Below are 12,500 nucleotides of genomic sequence, written 5' to 3' on the forward strand. Positions count from 1 at the left end.
GGGAGGAAAAGGTTATTATGACCTCCTTGAACTCATCTTAATGTCAGATTTTAACCTAAGAACAAAACTCTAGAAACAAATTTGGTTTGCAGAATTCTACTTATGGTAAATATCTGCTTGTATAAAAGTAGTTTTTCCATGACATCATTTGTCAGAATTTCGTCCTGTAATTGTTACACATGGGCAAAAATCTGATCCACAAACTGAGTTGGCCCTTGTGATCGTGAACTCAAGTTCTTTCAACACATGAGATTTTGCAAACAAAAATACAAACTAACTAAAAATATTTATAAAGAAAAGAACAGCCATAATCATAAACAACTGCCAAAATACAAACAGGCAACTAAAAATATTTTGGGAATAACTGCCATAATCATAACACCTTGAATATTACATATTAAGAATATAGAATCAGAAAACCTATAAAACCAAGGTGCGTAATATCGGACATTATCAAGAAAAGTCCAAAGAAAACAAATTATACCGGGTGGGGCACCACAAACTCTTGTGCATTTTAAGAAGTAAAGTTTAATTTCTTCATTTTTGTTGGAAAAAATCACCTACCAAGGCATAGCCCCACCTAGACAACTTAAGCCCTTCCACCGCTCACTTAGCACTTTTCGTTAATCGATGCTAAATAAGAAATAAGTTTAAAAAATAAATAATGCTTTTAGTCTTGGTGAAATAGTTTTGTTTAAAACTCATTCTTACCAGAGCATGCATTGCCCCTGCTTTCTTATGGTGATCAAAGCCTGGTTTTTTCTCATGAGAAACATACACTAGACGAGGTAACTCATTTCCTTCAACATCACAGACGCTATCTTGACCAAGGAAAACATGTAGTTCCAACAATCATAAAATATAAAAGGGAGCTGAAAGATTTGATCAATGGAGTAATTTAGATGAAAGATTTGATCAAGTAAAACTACCATTCCATAAGAGATCGCATGATGAGAACTCCGAACTAGAATCAGATGAACTATCTGACTCAGAACTAGAATATCTTCGTCTTTTCCTCCTCCTCCTCTTGAAGGCTTCTTAGATTTTCCTTTTCTACGCACAACACCTAAAAACATTCAGTTGTAACTCATAAGAAAATTTATTATACCACAAATTATCTAGAAACTGAAAAGCTCTATATCTTTAGTGATAAACAATAAAGCTCTATCAACCAAGCCGACTGACTCCCTCTCCAAAGCAGACATCGTATGATCTTACCTTCAAGAAGTTCACCACAATTGACAATTTTTCACAAAAACGCAGGTTCCCCCGCTTGGAACCCCGCTTTCAATCTTCTTCAATGTCCGACGGCCTTGCACAAGCTTCCCAAAGACAACATGCAACCTGTTGAAATCAAAAGGGAAACAAAAAAAAAAAATGCACATATGAGCAACAAACAATACACACATATAAGATGGGATCTATACGAAAGGGTTTCAGATAACGGGCACCTACAAGATAAACCTTGGGTAGATATTTGGAACAAATCATTATCATCTCATCTAGACAGTTTAACCTTTTTAAAAGTTGTCTATACCTTAAACAACTTTTGAAAGTATATTAGGAGCCAGTATTTCTCAAAATAGGATCCTCTTTTGACAAATTTAGAAATGTCCGAATGAATTGAAAGCTTATGGGGACATCTCTACGATGAGGAGACCATATCCACCAAACACCAAGCACCTAAGTCAATTTGTAAGTTCACCAACTCACACTTTGTACAAAACCATATGCATATACATCACGCCCCGGTATATATATAGAGTGGGGTAATGAAACTAACCCATCAAGATGGTGTGCGGCTCTAAAGGTAATGAAGAACTCGAGAGTTATTCTTTGTTGGGACCAGTATTTGACATAGATAGATAGTCACGACCATCATGTTTCAAAGTGAAGGACTCATCGGAAGAATGTCAAAGCAACCACTTGTTAACAAGAAGATAAATATCTTGAAAAACCCGAGTCTGTTAGAGACTTAAGAGTAACATATGAAAAGACGCACACCAAAAGTCCACCTAGCCAATTAAGAAAGTGAGCATCCACATATCAATACACCGTCCGATCTGGAAGTGACAGGTTTGAATCATCTGGACCCAACAAGTAGCATTTTCCTGTTTCTCCTTCTTTGGTGACATTTTCGCTTTTTCTTTCTAGATCTACAACACGTGCAAAGAACACCATTTTGGCTAACAGCAAGTTCGCAGGTCTTTGCGGGGGTTTCTTCTTGGTGGGGAATCAAATCCATACAAAGCTTGCCTTAAAAAAACACAACCTGTTCCAACATAAATAGGTCCCTGTATGCCATCAAGCCCTTTCATGTTGATCTGCGCATGACAGTAAAAAAACAAGTTATCCATTCTACAAGATCGGAGAAAAACAAAAACACCAAAATGTGGATGAAGTAAGTAGCATTACGCACATCAAAGAATACAATGTTACGATTTGAATATCTATCATTACGATCAATTCCATCAAACCTTTGAGGGAATTGCACGCGAAAGTGCATCTTCTTCCCTGAAATTGGGTCCTTCATAAAGCACATGGCCTCTCGAGTGCCTTATCGCTATTTATATAGTGATCACGATCTACATTCAGAAAGTATGGAGCATTGGAGATGATTCTTTGAGACTCTCACCTTGAGAAACCGGCAAAGAAGTAAGTAGAAATAAAGCTGAAATAAATAATAAAAAGAAGTGCAAATACAAACATTAGAAAAATGTTGCTGATTAAAATTCATTCTTACCAGAGTATACATTGCCCCTGCTTTCTTATGGTGATCAAAGCCTGGTCTTTTCTCACGAGAAACATACACCAAACGAGGTAACTCATTTCCTTTAACATCACAGACGCTATCTTGACCAAGGAAAACATGTAGTTCAAACGATCATAAAATATAAGAGGGAGCTGAAACATTTGATCAGTGGAGTAATTTAGCTGAAAGATTTGATCAAGTAGAACTACCATTCCATAAGAGATCGCATGACGAGAACTCCGAACATAGAGATAGAAACAAACAAAACTTGGGAAAAAATACAATAAATAGACAAAACACCAGCTGAACTAGTGTACTACTTAACATACCACACTACACACTGCCCATCAAATGCAAGCTTTTTTAGTTTGACATAATTAGTCTTCATAGTTTGTTATTTGCTTTACCTCGCATCATCTTTTATATCGATCGGTCCTATAGTCTCCTACCAAAAGATAAAAGATAGAGAGGAAACGGGCACATTCCATAACATTGATAAAGCGGATGATGCAAGGACTAAGGTTTTAAGAATAGTAGGAAACACCGATAATATACATGAAGAATTACGTATCATTCGGGATGATCCCTAGCATTGTTCCTGTGCCATAGTGTTCCATCTTGCATTGTCCAACCCTCCTTGGGAACCTTCTTTGCCATGTCAACCAAACTATTTATCCGAACCTTAAAGCCTCCGTCCTCTCTCTGAAAACAGAATGATGCAATCAAACACTTAATTTGAACTTGAATGGTTTCATAACCATCAGTAAAACATAGTTGAAGTAGATAACACTAAGATAAGATCGGACAACCCATCCAACTAATTTGTCTAAGGCCAACAACATAATTTCTTCTAGCAGAGTGGTGCGTGTGTGTGTCTTTGTGTTTGGGAACCGAAAGGACATACTAGACAAAAATAAACCAAATATGGACAAAAGATTAAAACCTTCATTGCACGTCATTCTCTCATAAAGTTTGGATGGACTTTGTCTTTTAGATAGTCAATCTTCTGAGAAAAGTACCACTTTCGAGGGGGCTCGGGGTTCTATATTGAACTTTTTGCATAATGGAACCCACTTCCTTGCAAATTCAGACGTCTCGAAAAAGAGCTTCAAAAGTAAGCATAGCAGCACCTATAGTACAATAACATCATTCGGAAGTAGCACAGAATCCACATTTGTGTAAATGTACATATAGTTGTAATGCGACAAGATAAACATTTCAGGTTAAGGAAAATCCATGTTCATACTTTTCGAAAGCCTCGACTCCCAAGCAAAGTTTTGTACATCCTGACAACTTCAGCTCCCTAGTAAGCACAAATACAAATGAACAATCAAATAATGCAAACCGTAATTATCAAACTAATTCCTAAAAATTATCAAGTAGTAGTTAGAACTAATGAGTAACAGTATTTGGTTCTGACATAAAAGTAAATACAAAAAGAGGTGAAGTAAATACCGTGTTACAACAGTAGATCATCTGCTTCACTCCCAAAGTTTGATATATTTTAAAAAGTGAAAATTTTAATTGCAATACCCTATACTCTTCCCTTTCCCCTCCTCCTTTATTGGGCTTTGGGACGGCATTGTAAAGCTAGCGACAACTTTACAAAGGCGGAGTTAAAACTGTTGGCCTGCAAGAAGCAATAGATAACAATCAGTATGGATATATGAATAATGATCAGTTCTAAAACCTGCAAACGGATCAATAACAAAGCTAAGAATAATAAAGAAAATAGATACATATAGCACCAAGTAGAAGAATCTAAACCATTCACCATTCATTGAGTCTAATTCCAACTAACACAACTGCCCAAACACGCATAATTAAAAGGTCTTCAAAATTTAAGTGTTTTCAAACAACAAAAGACTAGCTCTTAAAATGGAGTGCACATCATAACTTAATTATGGAATTGGTTGGCCAAGCCACAAAACTAGAGACAACATCTTCTATCGTCTTCAAAGCATTATTCCCCCTAACAAGCAGCACATCTTTTTGAATTGCAACTTCAACAGAAACCTTTGAATAACCCGGGCCTAAAGGCTTAGTATGCACTGTAGCTGCTGGATCATCAGTATACCACAATCCTTCTGCCACGACATCTTCAGGAACAAGTCTAAACAACTTGCACTTCACAATTTTGGATTTAGTACCCTGTATGAAAACAAAAGGATATACATACATGACTCTAGAAATTTACATGTTAAATGAAATAGCATTTAGCAAGGATAACATACGGAAATCAGATTTTGATTGCTTTGGGCAGATGGACTTTGATGGTCACGTTGAGCCTGATGAGTAGGTCTTTGCATAGATACAACTTTGGATTTAGCCCCACCCTTTACGAAAACATGAAAGGGAAAATAAAAAATAAGACATGAAATTTTCAAATTTAATGAAATAGGATTTAACATGGAAAACTTACTGAATTTTGATTGCTTGGGGCAGATGGACTTTGGTGGTCACGTCGACCCTCAAGAGATCTTTCAGTAGACACATCTTTCGATTTAGTCCGTCCCTGTACGAATATAAGGAAACAATAATATAAATGTAAATCTAGGAATTTGAAATTTAAAAAAAAAATAGAATCCAACATTGTATACATACAGAATTCAGATTGTGATTGCTTTAGGAAGATGGACTTTGAGGGTTCATTGCCACCTCTGGAGAAGGTTGAATGGGGCTAATGGTTTGGCTGAAAATAATTTTGATGTTAGTAAATCAAAACAAAAGTATATATGTAATCCCCAAACAAATTTGAATACCTCTTCACTATTCAATAGTTTGGCAACAAGTTTTCTTGACGAAGACATTTCTTCCAATACAAAGATCATATTTCTCCGCAATTCACTCATCCTCCCATTGTATTGTTAGATACCATACAAAGTAGATGGAGTAACTCCATATCCCACTCCACGCGCACGCCCATTAGGATCTGGACCTACAACTTGTGAGAGGGCATCTCCTCTTCCACATTCTATATCACAGTCTATTTCATTCAACTTATCTTATAACAACAACAACAACAGCAACAAGAATAAAAAATATAACTAGAGTCGCATGGAAATCGAATAAGCATGCCTTTTATCTTAGAAAACATTTTATGAACAATGAAGGACATACTATTTTCTCTTTAGCAAACTCATTTACTGGTTCTCCGTTTTTCCTCTTGTGGCCTGCAACCCATACAGTACCTCTTGTAACAGGCTTACCAATCTTACCCTTTTTACGTCTCTACAGAACAAGGAAATAAAACATTTCACATATATATATTAAGTACTCTTAAGGGGAAAAATCTTCACAAGTCAAAAATAGATCATTCAATTACCAAATTTCATCTTCCAATCTTGCATAACCTTTACGACTACAAGTATGGGGCATCTTGTGGTGTTGAACGCCTTCTTCCCATTTTCCCTTAGTTTCTACAAAAAAAAATAATATATGAGTCTTGATATGCAAAATGGATTTTATAACCAATATAATGTATGATGAATACCTTGCATCCTTCGTGTGAACAATTTGCAACAAATGCTTTCCAATCAAGTAGCTTTACATCAGTTGGGCACTGCGCAATTCTTGCTTGGTCAGTATCATATGCATCATAAGTTCCTGATCTCAATTTTGTTTTGAACCCACGCCAGAGCTTCCCAATAGACTTAAAAGTCTATTTTCTAGCACGTTCGGTGCTACAAAATGTTCTTTGTAAAAGATGCATAAACAAATATTACTATATTTCTTTAATAATATATAACTTGCCATGTAAATAAAGAAATTTACCTTTATAACAGTCCACATTTTGTCCTTAATCTCGGGTGTTACTTTATGCCAAGTAGGATAGCCAATTGCGGATGATCCCTTGCTACTTTGCCCAAGTAAGCTGGCCAGATAAGTTCAATTAGGACCTATAGGTAGACCTTTTTCATTAAAGTCAAGCACAAGTTTTTGAGCTTTTGGATCCAATTGATTTAGTTTTGTCGCCCCCGGTGTTGGTTAGCTGAGGATCATTTGAACCTTCGATGCATTACCTTCTCCTTCAGTAGTCATTTTTCATAGTGGTTTTCCAACCATTCGTCATCTTCCATTTCGTGTCATGATTTCCATTTTGTTGCTCACTTGGTAGCTTTTCCATATCTTGATTTTTATTTCGTTGATCCCTTGGCAACCTTTCCACTTGAACTTTCTTACCATAAACTTTATTTGGACTTTTCGAACCTTGTACATGATAAAATAAAATTGGTATAATATACTCACAACCACACCTTAATGACACAATCAAAACCGAAGCATAATTATTTTTCTAAGTGGAAATTAACAATATACACAAACCTGAATCTGCACGCCCACTTTTCTTAGATGCTTCTACAAGTGCTCTTTTAAACTTTTGAACCTTAGCTCTTGCTTTTTGGTACTAGAAAATCCAAACAAACAGAAGAAAAAAAATTAAAATACTACAAATACAAAGACGAATAAAAAATTGAGAGAATCAAAATATCTTACCGGGGTTAGTTCTCTAGTGTTTTCCTTTTCCATTCTTCACATGCATTAAAAATATTAGAAAATACGTATAGCAAAAAACAAAACAATCATATACATGGCACTTAGATAAAATAAAGTACATAATTTGATCATGACCATAACACAACATGCCTTGCACTATTATAAGAAGCACTCACAAAACAAAATAAAGTCAATAACTAAATAGACAAAAACAAAAACCACATAATAATCAGTCTAAATGGACAAAATGAAAACAAATAGACACAATTACACTCTATTTCTTTTTTTTTTGTAGCACCCAAGTTCCCTCACAATCTTGACGCTTATAGACTTCGCCTTCTACGCCACCTTCGATGTCATAATTAACTAGCTCCACACTTGCAAAAGGTGGTGGTGCAGCACATTGCTAAGGTCCTCCTCCAGACTGCATTCAAAATCACGGAATCCACGAGAAGGTGCTTTCAAAACCACAAACCAACTGCTGTCATGTGATTCTCGTGAGTAGAAAACTGGTTCAAACTTTGGGATGCAAGGATAAAAAGGTCTTGCTTGTGTGTTAAACTTTGATGCAGATTAACTAACGTGAATCCCTCTTCTACTTTGATCCCACTTCCCACGCGTTTGCCCAATCACAATTAAATAATGGGTAATCAAAAAAACACCATAATCTAGCAAAATTATCTGTTTTATCACACCATAATATGTCACATCTTCCTCGATTTTGTCCGGTGTTTTTAGCACTTGCCCTACATAAGCTACTAGTCGACAATGACACTCCGAGTTTTGAGTTCCTTTTTCTCCATCCTTTATGTGGAAGCGGTAGCCATTTATCAAATAACCTTTATAGCTCCAAGCATCACAACGAGGTTCATCCGAGAGCCAATCCAACATATCAGATACATGTTTGGTTTTTTTCTCATTTTCAATCTAAAGACAAACAAAAATTGAAAGTCAAAGTCTTACATCAATTAAAACTTCTATAAATTTAGATAACAAAACCTGCTTCTTCACCTCAAGCTTAAACCACTCACTAAACGTTTCAGCATGATTTGCTCCTAAAGCACCTTCATTTCTTTGTAAGCAAGGTTCCTATGGATGAGCATTTTTTTTGTGTCTTCGTTAAAAAGGTGCTCATTAATATATATATATATATATATATATATATATATATATATATATATATATATATATATATTAAGTTGTCACATTAAACATATTAACTTACTCAATGTATTAATGAACTTCCTCAAAATTGAACAAAATGCAACGATGTGTCGCTTCAACCATGTCTCTTGTTAATGTAATAATTGTCCCCTTCAATAGTGGCTTACCTTCAAGAATACTAGATTTTGTGGACTCATCATTATAGTCTTCATTTCTACTTGGTTGGTCATTATTAATATTAACTCGCTTCATATGCTCGGAAAAAAATGTTACACTCTCTTCAGCCAAGTTACATTCCGCCATGGATCCCTTGGGCCTTGCATGATTCCTTACACTTGCTTTCAAATTCTTCATATACCTATACTCAATAAATAATCTATGTTTAGAATGCAACACTCTACAAACTAAAAGGTGTACCTTTTAGCTAAAATATATTGTAGTAATAATAGGGAAATAAAAAAAAAAAAAAAAAAAAAAAAAAAAAAAAAAAAAAAAAAAAAAATTAATACCTTTCAAAGGGATACATCCAACTAAATTGCACGGTCCTCCAAGGCACACCTCCCAAGACAAGATTAAGCGTCAAGTGTACCATAATGTCAAAGAAAGATGGAGGAAAATATATTTCTAGTAAAGACATTGTCACTACAACTTCATCCTCCATTTGTTCCATTTTTTCCTTATCAATAGTCCTTTGACATAGTTCATTAAAGAATGAACAGAGTCGGAAAATTGCATTCCTAGGCCCTTTTGGTAAGAGATTCTGCAAGGCCAAAGGCAACAGTTGTTGCATTAATACATGGTAATCATGAGACTTCAAGTCATATATAGCATAGTCAGACAAGGAAACACGGTATGATATATTGGAACTATACCCATCAGGCAACTTCAGCACTTTCAACCTTTCACAAAAAATTTGCTTCTCACTCTTTGACAAGGTGCATTGTGATGCGGGAAGTAAAGTTCTACTCCCATTCTGTACAGGGTGCAAGTCAGGTCTTAATCCCATTTCTTCCAAGTCTTTCCTAGATTTAAGGTTATCCTTTGAATTTTTTTTTTAGATTCAACAAAGTTCCGAGCAAACTTTCCCAAATGTTTTTCTCTATATGCATAACATCTAGATTATGAGTTAACAAAAGAAATCTCCAGTATGGCAAATCAAAAAATACAGATTGTTTCTTCCACAATTTTGCACCTCCAGTTTTTTTTTGCTTACCTTGTATGCCCTTTCCACGTTTCTTTTTTTCTTTCCTATAGGTTTTCCCCAATCATCTCTCAAATTCTTTTCCGGATCTTTCCCCCAATCATTTTCTATAGATTTTACCTGAGTAAAAATCTCATCAGACTTCAAAGGAACTGGCTTAGCCCCGTGTTCTTGTTTCCCATTAAACCAACTTTTCTTCAAACGATATGGATGATCATCTGGAAGGAACCTACGACTTCCCATGTAAGAGAATTTCATGCTATGCTTTAGCCAATTGCACATGTATTAACGCCACACCTGGGACATGCTAATCTGCCCTTCGTTGCACATCCAGCTAGGTTTCCAAATGCTGGAAAATCATTAATGGTCCACATTAAAACATACCTTAATGTGAAGGTGGATTTTCGGTATGCGTCATACGTTTCCACACCATCTGTCCACAAAAGTAGTAGGTCATCAATCAGTGGCTTTAAATAAACATCTATGTCATTACCTGGCTAGCTAGAACTGGGGATTATCAATGTCAACATCAAATACTTCTTTCGCATGCACATCCAAGGAGATAAGTTATATATTGCCAAAATGACTGGCCAACAACTATACCTCGAGCTAAGAGTGCGATAAGGATTGACACCATCAGCAAACAACGCCAGTCGAAGATTTCGTGCTTCATCACTGAAAGAGGGCCAACTGCTATCAATATGTTTCCATGCAGGACTATCAACCGGATGACACATGTTTCCATCAGTACTCTCATTGGATGCATGCCATGTCAACTGTTTTGCCATTTCAACAGACTGAAACATCCTCTTGAACCTTGGAATAATAGGAAAGTACCTCAAAACCTTTGCTGGAACCTTCTCGTGTACTTTTTTTGTATGAGGATCAGTTTTCCATCGTGTAGTCTTGCACTTTCGACAGCTCACATCATTTTTAAAATCACCGGTGTATAACATGCAATCATTTACACATGCGTCGATTTGCTTATAATCCAGGTCAAACTTCCTTAACAGCGCCCTTGCCGAATTATTTGACTTTGGAATAACATTACCCTCCGGAAACATATCCTTCAACGCCTCTAAAAACTCTGTAAAACCTCTATTAGACAAACCATGTTTAGCTTTTATGCTATACAACGTAACAACTGCTTCCAACTTCGTATACTTGCTACAACCTTCATACAATAATGGCCTTTCAGACTCCTCAACCGCCTTTTGAATTTGGCTTCTTTTTGGATCACCAGGAAAACTCTTCTTTCTTATTACTCTCATTTGTCGCTTTAAACATCTCATAAGTCTCGGTGAGGTTAAAGTCCAGTAGTTTCAACTCCTTCATCTACTACATGCACTTGCCCTTCTTCTCCATGCAAAACAAAAAGGATCATAAGTCATATCAATACCCCTTAATGATCAAATGGTCTTTTACAATATCGGGACTCAAATGGTTAAAGTTTTTGCAACTAATGCACGGACATCTAATGCTTGTTTTATCCATCAAAGGAGCCAAAGCGAATGCGATGAATTCATCAACAACATCTTCATACTCATCACTAGCTCTGGAAAATTTCAGCATAGTCAATGATATATGTACATAGTAATAAGCACTTGTTTCAAATAAAGCAATAGAAGTGTAAATTATTTAACCTATTTAAAGTTCTCCAAGTCTTGTCCATAACGTCGCTTATATTTAACCTACTATATCGAAGAGTAGCACCTAGATGTATAAGAATCAGAACAACATTTGCAGTAGCCAATCCTAACAGATCAGGTGAGAAATTAAGTGATGCAATCGTGAGATGCAGTTCCCACAAATGTGTAGATCTCAAATGTCTACACACTCTTGACTCTTGAGTGTACCAGTTAAGAGGTATATTACAGCTAAGATGTTGTTACATAAATCTTGAGATATAGTTATAACTAAAACTGGATCTATTGACAAATTGTGATGACTGGTCATGGTGAACATGTCACTTAATGGTAGGAATTCTATCGATTATCGCCATTCAACCAAAATCAATGACCAAAACTTAAGGCACATAGCCACATTTCAGCAAAAAATAAAGAATACAGAAAAAATGTAGTACTACAAAAATTTATGAAACAAAAAGTGTTAAACATCCATAAGTTTGTTTGGTACGTATGAACATAAGGCAAGCCCCACCATACTTAAGGTCTTGATATTCTACTAATTTTGAAGTTTCACCTATTATAGTCAAGAATCTTCAACCAACGAGAAATTACCTGGGAATTTCAGCAACTCAAGGCGACTTGGTAATTTAAAATAGAGGGAGTGTACAATGGCACATTCTATAACCACTAACAGTTACACCTTTGTTCTTATGTAGCGACCAGCCTCCTCATTATGTACAAGATCTATCTTATTGGCATTACATTAATGTGAATTGAATCTTGAGAAATGCTATATTTTATAATTCTTTGACGTCGAACTTTCTTGAACTTCTAAATTCCTAGTATTTAATGATCATGTTCTTCTTTATAAGTTCCACTTTCCTATAGAACTGCAGTGTCCAAAAATCTATCTCCTGTCGGCTCAGAAGTTGGAGAAATTCATTTCGTTCATTATGGTTCTCTTACTAGTAATAGGCATGAGATCCAGTGATCTTGTCCAAACAAAATCTTCTTCTGAATTGGTCTCTGATGGGCTTAATCATGTTAACCATTCTCCTAACAACTTATTCAATCCCACAACTTCCTAAGTAACTTGTGAACCATTATATGGAGTCTTGCCTTGTGCTAAGAATCTTTGGGGAATGACTTCTTGTTGTTGTTTCAGATCACCGCTATACCTTGGGAACAATTATGTTGCAGTTGGAAGTGAAATAATCCTCACCAACTCGACTGTGTATCGTTGGAGCCCAGTGCATTCCGT

General features: G+C 35.9%; 1 long non-coding RNA gene across 1 annotated transcript in view; it reads right to left on the bottom strand.

Annotated features, from left to right (window-relative positions):
* Positions 1-847, bottom strand: part of LOC147496192 (uncharacterized) — a 1,983-nt gene extending 1,136 nt beyond the window's left edge. The window contains exon 1 of the long non-coding RNA XR_015195470.1: positions 712-847. This is a non-coding gene — a long non-coding RNA (uncharacterized LOC147496192). The remainder of the gene's footprint in view (positions 1-711) is intronic.
* Positions 848-12,500: the final 11,653 nt, after the last annotated feature.

This window comes from Coptis chinensis, chromosome 5 (assembly GCF_015680905.1).
Source record: "Coptis chinensis isolate HL-2020 chromosome 5, ASM1568090v1, whole genome shotgun sequence".
Classification (NCBI taxonomy): Eukaryota; Viridiplantae; Streptophyta; class Magnoliopsida; order Ranunculales; family Ranunculaceae; genus Coptis; species Coptis chinensis.